Source organism: Helianthus annuus, chromosome 10 (genome assembly GCF_002127325.2).
Source record: "Helianthus annuus cultivar XRQ/B chromosome 10, HanXRQr2.0-SUNRISE, whole genome shotgun sequence".
NCBI classification, from domain to species: Eukaryota; Viridiplantae; Streptophyta; class Magnoliopsida; order Asterales; family Asteraceae; genus Helianthus; species Helianthus annuus.
In genome coordinates this window covers 4,531,414-4,544,271 of record NC_035442.2, presented here as the reverse complement: position 1 = coordinate 4,544,271, position 12,858 = coordinate 4,531,414, and the positions used below count along the sequence as shown (strand labels likewise).

At 35.2% G+C, this 12,858-nt stretch overlaps 1 long non-coding RNA gene across 15 annotated transcripts; it reads right to left on the bottom strand.

The window, feature by feature from the left end:
* Window positions 1-2,444: 2,444 nt before the first annotated feature.
* Window positions 2,445-12,814, bottom strand: LOC110883841. 15 transcript variants are annotated; one of them, XR_004870461.1, is made up of 17 exons: window positions 12,670-12,814; window positions 12,502-12,544; window positions 12,325-12,381; window positions 11,963-12,086; window positions 11,795-11,860; window positions 11,563-11,622; window positions 11,190-11,367; window positions 10,876-10,962; window positions 10,122-10,238; window positions 9,449-9,524; window positions 9,035-9,156; window positions 8,290-8,597; window positions 7,915-7,976; window positions 7,410-7,842; window positions 7,150-7,341; window positions 4,546-4,679; window positions 3,807-4,123 (listed from the first exon to the last, which is right to left on the bottom strand). It is a non-coding gene; the product is annotated as an uncharacterized LOC110883841 (long non-coding RNA). The 15 variants fall into 15 exon arrangements; XR_002560715.2 differs by lacking the exon at window positions 10,122-10,238 and having other exon boundaries at window positions 11,190-11,247; window positions 11,315-11,367; XR_004870466.1 differs by lacking the exon at window positions 10,122-10,238 and having other exon boundaries at window positions 11,190-11,247; window positions 11,315-11,367; window positions 11,590-11,622.
* Between the last annotated feature and the right edge of the window lie 44 nt (window positions 12,815-12,858).

Below are 12,858 nucleotides of genomic sequence, written 5' to 3'. Positions count from 1 at the left end.
CCAGCTCGATGTAAGATTTCTCTAACATATTTCGTTGCGAAAGAACCAAGTCAGAATCCCAATGGACAACCTCAAACCCTAAAAAATAATGTAACTGCCCCATATCTTTAAGTGCAAAGAGAGAATTGAGACGTTGAATAATGGTGGCGACAATAATGGAGTTCCTTCCCCACCACCATCCACTCCTTCTTACATGTCTATCTTTCCTCATCCACCACCTGGCTTCCCACTGGAAATATGTTAGAGAAATGTTACATGCTAATTTTGCCATGTTCATCAGCTTTTAACCTGTAAATCCGTTTACAATCAACAATATTAGCATTAGGGACAGGAGGCACCGGTGTCCACATGCCATTCCTATGAAGCGCAGACAACTCATCAACCATAGCTTGGCTCCATTTGGTAGGTTCAAGAGGAAGAGATGGGAAATTTCCAACATAACATGGAAATAATTAGTTTTTGGGTTGTCATTTAATCTATTTAATAGTAATAATTAGTTTTATGACGAGGTTCATATCTTTTATAACATTGTGACAATTTAATAATTAACCCCAAATTAAATATAAAATAAAAAATAACTGAGACAAAAAGTAAATTAAAAATAAACCAAATTATTATTATTATTATTTTTTTTTTGCAACATGGTAGTCCATTTCTTCATTTCTGCACATGAACTTCCACATTAGCAAGAAAAGAATTACACTTCTCAACCAAAATTTCCTATTTCAATGAAAAGAAATTCTATTTTATGTAGACAGTAGAGAAAGTAAACAAAGTCAATTTTCCTCTGAATAAAATTGAACAAACCAAAAACCCTCAAATCCATTTTGGGGTTTTTGACTTGTTTCTTTCATCTTGATGCATCTAAAATCAAATCAATAATTGAAAAAAAATAAAGAGAAATAAAATTGATGAATCATTATAATAAAATCAAATTGCTATTTCTCATATCATCATCATTTTTACCATTGAGGAAAAAAAAACCTAATTCTAAATTCGTTCTTCCTCTGACTTAAAATAAAAAACCCCTAAAAGCGTATAATAAATGCATGATCATAAATATAATTAAACTTTGAATGAAAAGAACGATCAATCAGTGCTAATAAATTAAAAAAGACAAAGATAATTCTTAAACATTGAAAAGCTACATTAAAAACATAGATCATTCATGAAATAAGCACAAAACAAACATAAATGTTCAAGACAAAATAGAAATCATAGAAAGCAAGAGATGAAAGCGGTTGCAAGATTAAATCACCACTAGGAAATCGAAGTAAGATAGGGTTTGTGATTTGCAATCACATTAAAAAAGGAAACAGTTTAGAAAAAAAAAAAAGGAAAGTCCAATTTCATTAATTTTCGATTTATTTACAGGAGGAGAAAAGAAGCTTGAGTTTTCCCTCCTAAATGAAATTTGTAGCCTAAGAAGATGCCAAGTGGTGTATAGTTGTTTTTTTTTAACGGTCAACTAAATCACCGGATAAGCATCCTGGGATGTCCTCAATCGAGCAAATGCATCCCCTCCTCCATAACGGTCAGGGGGATGCATACCCGAGCCACCAAGCCACCAGTTCCGAGGGAAACCCGCCGCCCGAAGGCCCACTGCGGTAAAACCCGGTTCGGCTCGGTTTTGAACTGGCGACCTCAAGAGAGGCTAGTTCTAAACTTCATTGTCACCACCAATATCCTTCAAAGTGATGCTAGTGGTTGTATAGTTGTTATTTTGCTTTATTATATAGGATAGCTATTTATATTAAATACAAAATAAATAATAATAATAATAATAATAATAATTATTATTATTATTATTATTATAATAATATCATTTCATTAACTTACTAGTAATTTTACCGCCGCGCGTTGCGGCGGCGTAAAAAACGTACAATTCGAATGGAGCATATTATATTTGACCAAACCCGTTTTTAAACAAAAGTTACGTAAAAACAAATAAAAGATAAATCCATCTCTATATTTGGGGATTTGCTATAACATCATTTTTTTTCTATTCTAAAGATCAAGATGCGGGATTAAAAATAAGAAAAAGGAAATAACAATGAGACTTACTTTTAAAATAACACGATGCGCGATTAAAAAAAAGTAAACTCTAACATTGAGACTTACTTTTGTTAGTATATTAATGTTTTGCACAGGTCGTATGAGTTGGTGTTGTCAAATCATACAGAGTGTATGACCATTTCACATGTAACACGATCTGTATGATGACGTCACCCTTTGTATCTATAGCCTCATCCGTCATAAAACCTTAAAAACACCATAAGACTTTTGTTAATATATCAGTTATAAGACGTTTGTTAGCATATCAATTATAAAAAAGGCTGAATAGAGAGCATTGAGATGCGAGAGCTTTTCATTCATGCTATTGAAACCATACAGCCAACTTCTATTAAGAAAACAAAGTTCTTATATCTGGAGGTCGGCATTTTCACAAATCACTCCTCAATTTGCACCACACAAAATAAAATTTATGATAGAGAGACAGAGCCAAAGGTGGTCTATGGTGATTGGCCATCCTCCGTTAGTGACGATAGGTATCAATCGAATGAGGTGTAATGGTGACTTCACCATATTCGAACAAATGTCTTCTCTGGCGGCCGTAATCGGCTTGTCTTCTCCGGCGGCCGAAATCGGATTATCTTCTCCAACTGCGCGGACGGTAGTAAACGACGTCATCATCGTCACGGGCTGTAGTAGTATAGTGAAAAACTGAAGAAAATGGTGTTTGGTTGTTCCAGCGAGGGTGAAGAAGACGTGACAACGGTTGTGGTAACGACGGTGGCTTGGTGGGTGGTGTTGCCGGTGCAGAAGGTGTGGCGATGGATGAGAGGAGAGGTAAGGGCAGTGGAGACCGGAGAGGAAGAGTGGACGTGAAGTGTCGACTTTTGTTAGAGCATGCAGACTTGCAGAGGGAGCGAAACAAAGTATAAACAAACCTGAAGGGTCAAGGAGGAAAAAATTAGAAGGGACTGAACATGAAATTGACACCGACATTTGTGTTTAATATATAGATAACTAGGTTATCACCCGTGATTACTCACGGGTTGGATATTTAAATTTTCTTAAACACAATTGTACATATATTTTAAATAATGAATAAGACATGACTAATAAGGTATATAAATTAAATGTTAACGTCTTCAATATTAAAAGAACAATAACGTTTAAACATACCACGTAACCAACCTCGGGAGAAATAATCATTCCGTAAAACATTGATTTACTACAGGTTGCATATAACACAGCAAAGCCATAACTATTTTTATCAAATTACATGAAAATCCACCTTGGATACTAAATATCCATCTAATAAAACTTCTAATCATTTTCGGAAACCACAGCAAAGCCATATTCAGATGTGTTGTCCAAATTCAAAGTTGATTCAATTGTGAATCCTTACCCAGTTCATCTAAACATATCATCTTTTTTTATGTAAACATAAATGATTAATTTAAGATATCCATACCCAGTCAACCCTATGATTTAAAACCTGATTGGGATGAGTATTAACGGAATCGCTTTCAAATCATATGATATGGTACCAACTCCTAACAATACGCTTTCGGTTTGGAAACCAAATCTTTTCAACTCTAATGATGGATAACTATTGGCCTTGGTTTTCCTTGCCAGACTATACTTTAATGTTGAAATTCAACCTGCAATTAATTTTCTAGAATCATGTTACCAATGGAAGGGAGAGGTCATTTTATAGTTAAATAGATCTATTATTGCTTAGAAAAACTGCCTATAGGCAATCATTTCATATCAACCTTTTAAAATAAACAAATCTAAACCATACCAACACTCTCAACATGCATTTCAAAATCTTAGGCTAATGAAAAATTAGTTAATGGGACATTTACACAAACAGTTGGTGGGCATGAAATACAAATTTCAGCAGAGAAAGATGTTCTAATGAATCTAAAAAGAAGATACAAAGAGACTAACTGGTTTAAGGTACTGATCTGAACCATATATAAAAACTAACAATTTCAAATCAAATGTCTGAGGGGTTAGATGTATCATATGGCTAGAAAACTCTCTGTATCTCTTAGAACATCCACCGGTGATCCTGTACATGTCTTCCATAGCTCTCTATACAACAAATCTTCACAAAACCAACATAAATGATTTATAAAAAAGTAGAATAAATAATTCAACACAAATTAATGTCTCATTTAAGCATGAATTAATGCAATTTTTTGTAGTATGAGAGAATAGTTGACCGTCGATGCTCCATACTCCATGAAAAAGTTCTACATCTAAGTAAACCAAAGAATTGGAGGTTAAGATGAATCTGAGATTGAAAGTGGAGAGGGAAGAAAGATTGATCTGAGATTAAAAGAAATGGGGAAGAAAAAGGAAAGTCCTATCATATCGGGTCACAGGCAACTGAAAGCAGCAAATGTTTTTAGCGCCTAAACCATTGAGTCATAGCCTAAAGAGATGCCAAGCGGCCACATATTGTTTTACTTTATTATATATAATAAGTTGTTTTCACAAAGTCCATTAAAAAATATAATAACTTACCTTATTTCGTTCATAATATATGCTTTTGCTCCTTCTCCATGCAACGCTTTCCTTTTCTTCATCTTTGGCATCATCTTATGTTTCATCCACAGACCCACCAAGCTTTGGTTTCAAACTTTTGTGTTGCTTTGCAACTATGGGAGTGAGCGTGAACAAAACAAAAGAAAATTAAAAGGATGATTTGTATTCATATAATAAAGTGTTCTCCTAATCAATAATATTAATTAAAATAAGTTGTAACTCATTCTTTAATCTATATCAGGTGTAGGGATGAATTCATTAACAAATTGGTGCGGTTTTCCATCCCCTACACTACATTTGGCTGCCAGAAGTTCTAAAAGCTCAATAACAGTGGGTTCAAAGTTTACAACAATAGGAAGCCCAGGCCGCTCAACTAACACCGACTTAGTCTATTTTTCATCTAGGTCCCGAGACTCCCGAAAGTCGAAGCATGAGGCAAAAGCATCATGACGCGAGGCGTTACTCTACGTACAAAGTACAAACAAAAGTTGTATATATCATATGTTTTACACGTCAGCCTTTTTATTAAGTAAACCATTCATAATTGCATTCAAGGTTTAAAAAGGCGATTAGAGGCGCGCCTCGAGGCGTACGCCTCAGGTGAGGCGCTGAAAAATCGCAACTAAGGCTTAGCCTCACAGGGGGGAACTGAAACCTAAGCCTCAACCATACGAGGGCGGTCTGAGGCGGTCTGAGGCGGTCTGAGGCGTTGAGGCGAGGCGGTGAGGCTTAAGCCTCACCAGACTTGTGCAAATTGATCAGTTTTTTGTTTTCTGGACTATTTTTTTCGGCCCAAATAGTTTTTATTGGGCCTAATTGGTGGTCAAGTCCAACAGTTAACTTAAAAAAACATTACGAGTCCAATAGTTAACTTAAAAAAACATATCGTAGGTTATAAGAAAACCCTAATCGAAGAACAGCAGTCAATCATCTTCTCCAGGCAGTCACGCACGCACTCAACCATCTTCTGATTCTTCTCCAGCATCGCGATTAAGCAAATTTCTAATATTTCGAGGCAGTCACGCACGCACTTAATTTGTGATTTTTATGAGAGATCTATATTTTTTTAACTTTTTTTAATAATATTTCGAGGCTTACGCCTCGACCTGCCTCGAGGCTTACGCCTCGTGAGGCTAAGGGAAAACGCCTCGATACCCGTTTTAGCCTTTTTAAACCTTGATTGCATTCTCCCTTTGTTTTTACATATCACCAACCTACAAACCCCATTTTTACCAAGTTTATCCCAAATGTTCATGAGATAGTGCCTCAAGACCCTGCGGTTCTTTCCTGATCGCCTCACACAGCAGATGCACCTTGTAAACCATTGTCTGTGCCTTAAAAATATTCATTTGGGTTTTGAGACATCGCCATTTATGTTTAAGAGTTAAGATATTGCTCTAGATGATTTGCTGACTACCCTCTGGCCACCTAGGCAACAGCTCAAAACCAACTTATAAGGAAATGCTTTAAAGAATAGCATTAGTGCTAACTCTATTAGAATCAGTCAATCAACAAATGTCTAGAATGTAGTTATGGCCACAACTACTACATGACTCAGATTATAGATGTTGAAAGGTAAAATAGAAATAAATAGAAGGAAACATACATACTACAAAACATAACTAAATCACATTATCCAATCAGCTAAGATAACAAAATAAGATTTAAAAAACATAACTAAATCACATTACTAAAGACCACATTTTGGCCTGAATCTGATTCGACAGATTACTAAAAGCAACCGTTTTTGCCCGATGTTCGACCCCATACTAAAAACAACTTTTTTCACCGAAGCTGATTCGAACATTACCAAAAGCACCCTGTTTGCCCGAACTTGATTCGACCCAATAATAAAAACAACTATTTTACCCCATTTATTTTAATAGTAGTAATAATAATAGTAATAATATATTTGCCTATTAACCCTCGGTATATCGACTACGACGTCGAACTCGATATAATAATAATAATAGTACGCCTATTTAAGCTCGGTACACCGACTACAACGTCGAACTCGTTTTCGAGCTTTTTATCGAGCCGATCTCGAGCCGTTTGCATCCCTAGAATTGGGTAATGGGTCAAAACAGGTAGCTTTTATGTGTGGGTCAAATCTGTTAGGGTTAACCTGCCAACATATTTTTGGCCAACTTTTGAATCTTATATGTCATTTTGGTAATAACATAGTTTTCTTATATAAAAGGTTTCGGGAAGTTGTAAGCGTTTGAAAATATGTATGAAAGACTCATTTGAGCATTTTCGTATATAATGTATCAAGCATTAACAACTTAGTATGCTATGTATGGAATTTATACAAAAAAATATGTCGGTTGGTCAATCCAACTTGACCCGTTACTCAATCCGCAGCAGTGAGAAGTGGAAACACGTAATCATGAACTATTCAAAAAAGGAAAATAAACGGTGTAATTGAACGGGACCAGCAGCAATGAAAACTCCTCCAAGCTGGCCCCAACCACACGTCCATCACCGTTACTCAATCCACAGCAATGAGAAGTGGAAACACAAAAGTAAACTGTACCGATGTGTGATCATGAACTATCCAAAAAAGGAAAACAAACGGTGTACCTGAACGGGACCAGCAGCGATGAAAACTCCTCCAAGCTGGCCCCCAACCACACGTCCATCAGGGCTCGATAACGTTATGCTCATCTTAGTTTCACAAGATGTGAAAGATCCTCCAAACTCGCCTGGTGTGAAAGATCCTCCAAACTCGCCTGGTGTGAAAGATCCAGATAACGAAATAATTTCAAATCTTCCCTACAACAAACAATATATTTCCGTTAAATGAAATAATTTCATAGAATTATTCAAATTAAGTTCCTCACCTCATATGTTACGGTTCCTACAGAAGAACTGGCAGGGCCGACCCTCAGAATTCGTATACCTTGTTCGAGCTTGAAAAAATGTGCCCGTAGGCCTTAACGAAATTGGGTATTGGGTTCACTAAAGGTCTAAACCTCTAATGCCAAATGGTTAATAACTAATCTAAACCATAATAATAGTTTTGTAAGGGGGCCTATGTTGGTGTTTGTATGAGTGTACCCTATTAAAAAGGTATTTTACATATACATATCGGGATTTTTCATAAAAAAACGTGCCCCTCGAAATATCAGGCCCTGGCTGATGGTCCTCCCCGCCCACACTCAGGGCCGGCCATGCGTGGGGCAAAGTCACATGTGAAATAACACCGACGGCCGAGAGAATGCATACTGACTGAGGCCCGTCTTTAGTAAACAAAATGATTTTAGAGGTAACATCCTGCAAATATAACTAATGATCATTTAAAAGCGCAACGACTATGGTATGCATTTTTATTTCAAGTCAACATACCTCGCCTGGATTAAAAGTAACCATATGAGGCGTAAAACTTCCACCAAATGCAATCCTGTCACCTACAATTTCAAATATTAATATTGTTAGATAAGTTGATACAAATCATACAAAATGAAATGTAGACATTAGACAAATTATGTCAATGGTACCAATGAAAGTGGTTGACCATTAGTCAACAGAGTCATGGTTTTAAACTGTAGTATAGCTTTTAACTCAAAACAATCATAAGTACCATAATGCCAGATTAAACCATAATACATAACATACGAAAATGTATCGAAACCAAATCAAACTTTTGGTTATAAATTAGTAAACTTAAATAAATATCATCTAAACTTATTATATTAACATGATGATATTAAAAACCATTACCTAAATCCATACTCCCATATCCATGCTTTGATTTGGATTCTACAGAATTATTTTCACTTTCTTCTTCTCACCAAACAAACTGCTACCACTTCCTTCCGAATCACCAAACTTTATCTCAAAGTAACCACCGGATATTGGCGGGCCCGTGGCAGAGATGGGAATCGGTGACAATGTGTTGCCAGTCTCGCCACCACTACCGGCAACCACCCCATCTGGGCCATATTTCCTTGGCCTAGCCGTACATTGTTTGTATGCGGTTGAATTCTCATAGGTCGTGAATATCGTATCCTTTCTTTTTGATGATGAACCTGCTGGTTAAAAAATTTAAAAACTAATATTTTCAATCTTTTATATGTTAATGGATCTTTCATTTCAATCTCTAAGGATGTTTTATAGATGATAAATCTTGATCAGTTGTTGTATTTTGCTCAACAATCGGCTCTATTGACCGAACATGTTGACTTGTTAAGGTCACAAAGCTGACGTGTTTTCGTTGTTTTCTTGACCACCCGAGGGTCCCATCCGATGTAGTCGCCAATACTGGCAGCGTGCAAACGGTGTCAGCTTGAGATACATCTATGGTTCGGGAAATATCCGATGATGTATCATAAAACAGTGATACAAATATCCCAACAAACTGAACTCAAAGGCAGGGCATCTATACTCTAATCTAAATTCGTAATCTCATCTAACTACTGCAACATATATCCAAACACTACATCAACAACCAAAACACAGTAACTACCTCCAAAACAACTTCCATAGCATCCGATATAAAACCGAACCATCCACCGGACTTCTGCACCGTCGTAGCTGCCGATTCTCCGCTAGCAGTACCAGCAGCATCCACAGCAACCGCCGCATCAGCTAAAGTATACATAAATTCATCATTTTAACTACAAATTTTAAATACCCAGATTAAAAAAAACAATCTTTTTGAGTTAAATTCATCATTGTAAGTTTGTAACTACAAATTTTAAAAACCCATATTAAAAAGACAATCTTTTTTACCTAAATTCATCATTTTAACTACAAATTAAAAATATTCAGATGAAATAGACAATCTTTTTGACATAATTCATCAATTTAACTAAAAATTTAAAAAACCCATATTAAAAACCAACGTTATGTAATTTAAAGATTTAAACAAACTTACTACCTTGACATGTGTCATAAACATAGGAAGAAAGAAGCAAATATCCACCCGTCTGTAGTAGAACCTCGAGTTTGGTCGCCTACAAAAAAAAATCAATTAACATATAACAATTTTGATCCAAAATTACTTTGAACTTACCCAGCCCATCTACCTTGCCTCCTTTGCTACCTCTAGTGAACAAAACCAGGTTCTCACATGAAACCTCCGATGTTCAAGTTAATACATGGACAAACCTACCAGGCCCATGTTGCACCAAATTACTAATTAAAGGCTTTTACTACTAAATTTTCTAAATATATAAGCTGAGAACTTATATATTCTACCATCAAAGAATAAGTCACCATATTTGGCTTCAACCACTTGGTTCCAACAATGATATCCATAATAAGTGTAACCATTTGAGACATCAAAACCAGAGGATCAACTCCCAAGTCCATTAATTTGCTGGCCCTTTTTAATGTTATTGTTGTGTTTGATGATATCGATAAATCCGTAAGTTTCAATAACCTCTCATCAGAGACAACTCCTAACTACAGTAGTGCTCTAATGAACGTGGATTAAAAACTTAAAGACATCAACCGTATTAACATGTAGAGGTGTAAGTTTGTTTAAAGACATCAACCGTATTAAATCTACTTACAAATATATGTGTCGATTTAATGTAAAAACTTGTTACCGCTATCTCGGCTGATGACCGATAACTGATATATAACTGATATAACGGAATATTAACTACATAGCTCTCAGTTTCTAAATTTTGATGTGTATTGACATATTGATAAAATCCTTAACCCTGAGAAATAAGAAGAATAAAAATATATAAATAACATAATTGTGATATTTGTGATTTTGTAAACAACAGACCACATCTAATGAATTTACCCAAACGGGTTACAGTCAGCTTAAATAGTATATGTTATTTAAAATAGTTTTTTTAAATAACCCATTTTGACCCGGCCTCATTTTGCTCCAAGACCGTTTTAACCCGAACTCATTTTGCTCCTAACAATATCAACCCGAACCAAATTGATAATTGTTTTTTAAATAGTTTTTTTAATATACAGTTTTCACCAAAACTCATTTTGCTCCAAACCTGTTTTGACCTGAACCAAATTGTAGTTCTTTTTCCAAATGTTCCGTTTTAACCCGAACTCAGTTCGCTCCTAACCGATGTTATCCTTTCGAGTGACCGTCAAAATATTCTAGTTAAGCCATGTTCCAAGTAAATCTTTCCAATTTTTATGTAAACATAGTTACCAAAAGAATTTGAAAAAAATATATTAACCCGAAATCATTTTGCTCCAAATCCATTTTCACACGAACTCATATTGCTCCTAACCAATATCAACCCGAACCAAATTGATAATTTTTTAAATATATGATTTTAAACCCAAACTCATTTACGTCGATACTAATATCATGAAACTAACCTCATCTCCAGTAGTTTTGTGAAAAAAATCTCCTTGTTCAACGGATGAAATATCACCACGATAGTGACAACTGATCAAACACCATCCCTTGATAATTAGCATGAAAAATATTAGTATCAGTTCAAATGGTAAAGCAACAAAAAATCCCAAAAATAACATGTTTCCAATATGTCACAAACAAAACATCAAACACCTGGTGTGCATCTACATAAAACACTAACATCTACATAAAGAAAACCATGGGAAAACAAAACCCCAACTAACATATAGTTAGTAAATATAGCAGCGATTAAAGAATGGTTCGATACATATACCATGATAATAAGGCAACCAAAAAATCTCTGAGCAGCGACAATAGGTTTAAAAACCCAGCTTCAGGAAGGAAAGAACCCATGTTATTCAGGCATCGACTTAAATAAATTGGATCTCCTTAACCAACCTTCAAATTAGCGATTGAGACCAAATCCTTCCCCTCTCAAATCCATATTTTATCTGCATTTTAAGCAAATAAATATTTTATCAACACACTATACATCAAAAATGGTTTTACATACATTCGATTTAAAACCCTAATACACAACTTAATAGCCAAATACATATACTAAACTCAAAAGGACTGAAACAAATTAACTCAACAAAATACATAATCAAATTAACTCAACAAAGTACATAACAAACACAACATACATCGCCAACTAAAAGAAGTAGCCATACACCTTCTCTGCCGCTGGCGGCCTTCATCGCCACCTGTAACCTCCATATCAGCCAACAGATTTGATCAAAAGTGGGACGGAAAAATACGCTATCCAATATCGAGATCAGTATACATGATTAAAAAAAATACACTATCAAATATCAAGTTCTTAAAACAGGTATTCTTATCATCAGACCGCTAGAAGATCCAAGTTTTAATAATCACCTTTGTTGACCGGTTTCTCTTCTTTCTTCAAATCGCACATTTCTTCTGATTCTTTTTTGGCAAATTCTCATGACCATAAAAAAGCCAATAAAAACCCTTAAACGATTAGGACTGAGGAACTCAAGAGTAAATCATGAACAAATTATATGAAAATAGAGAAATTACTACCTGATGTCGCTGCTCTAGGTTTGAGAGAATAATCAGATCAGCGAGATATGCAGAATTCAGATCGATAAACCTGAGATCTTGTCGAGATATATTTGACATGCTGAAAACTTTGTAGCATTTGTACCTGTAATACGTCAATCTCATTTGTAATTTCAAAATCAAAACAATGCAAATATGAAATAATTGAAATAACATACGATGGTAGGGGAAACTGACCCGACAACCACACTGCTTTTTTTTATAATCTCAATAGATGTAACAAAACTTAACAAATTAAAACCCTAATTTGAACTGATTGGTAAAAAAGAATGTAATATGAACAAAAATAAACAATAATATGAATAAATCAGTGTAGCCAATACCACATGATCCAATCGGCTTGAATCAAATCGCCATCGCCTTCATCTTCTTGTATCGTTCTTTAAGAATTAAACGATCATGCAACCATGTATAAGAACACTAATATGAATAATACAAAATAGAATCCCAAATCTGAAAAATAAAGATTTAATAGAGTAGAACCCTAATCTGAAGAATACCTCACTTGCAGATATCCTCAGTAGAGATTTTCGAAACCCCAATCTGAAAAATAGACAATACTTGGTAATGAGGAAACATAGGATGAACAAAATCAATCTCAAAAATAGACAATACAAAAAAAGTTAACATCAATAGAACATCTATGCCAGAATCGAAGTTGTTATTACCTGATGTTGGAGTTCTTATTACCAGAACTGAAGTTGTTAGCCAAGAATCAGAGAGAAAATTGGTATTTTAGGGTTTGAAATAGGAGATGATGTCGGCAGAGCGGTGGCGACAGTTGTTGGAGGAAATTAGGGTTAGGATTAGCAAAGGAAAAGAGATTATATATTCGGGTGACTCAGTACAGATTCCGA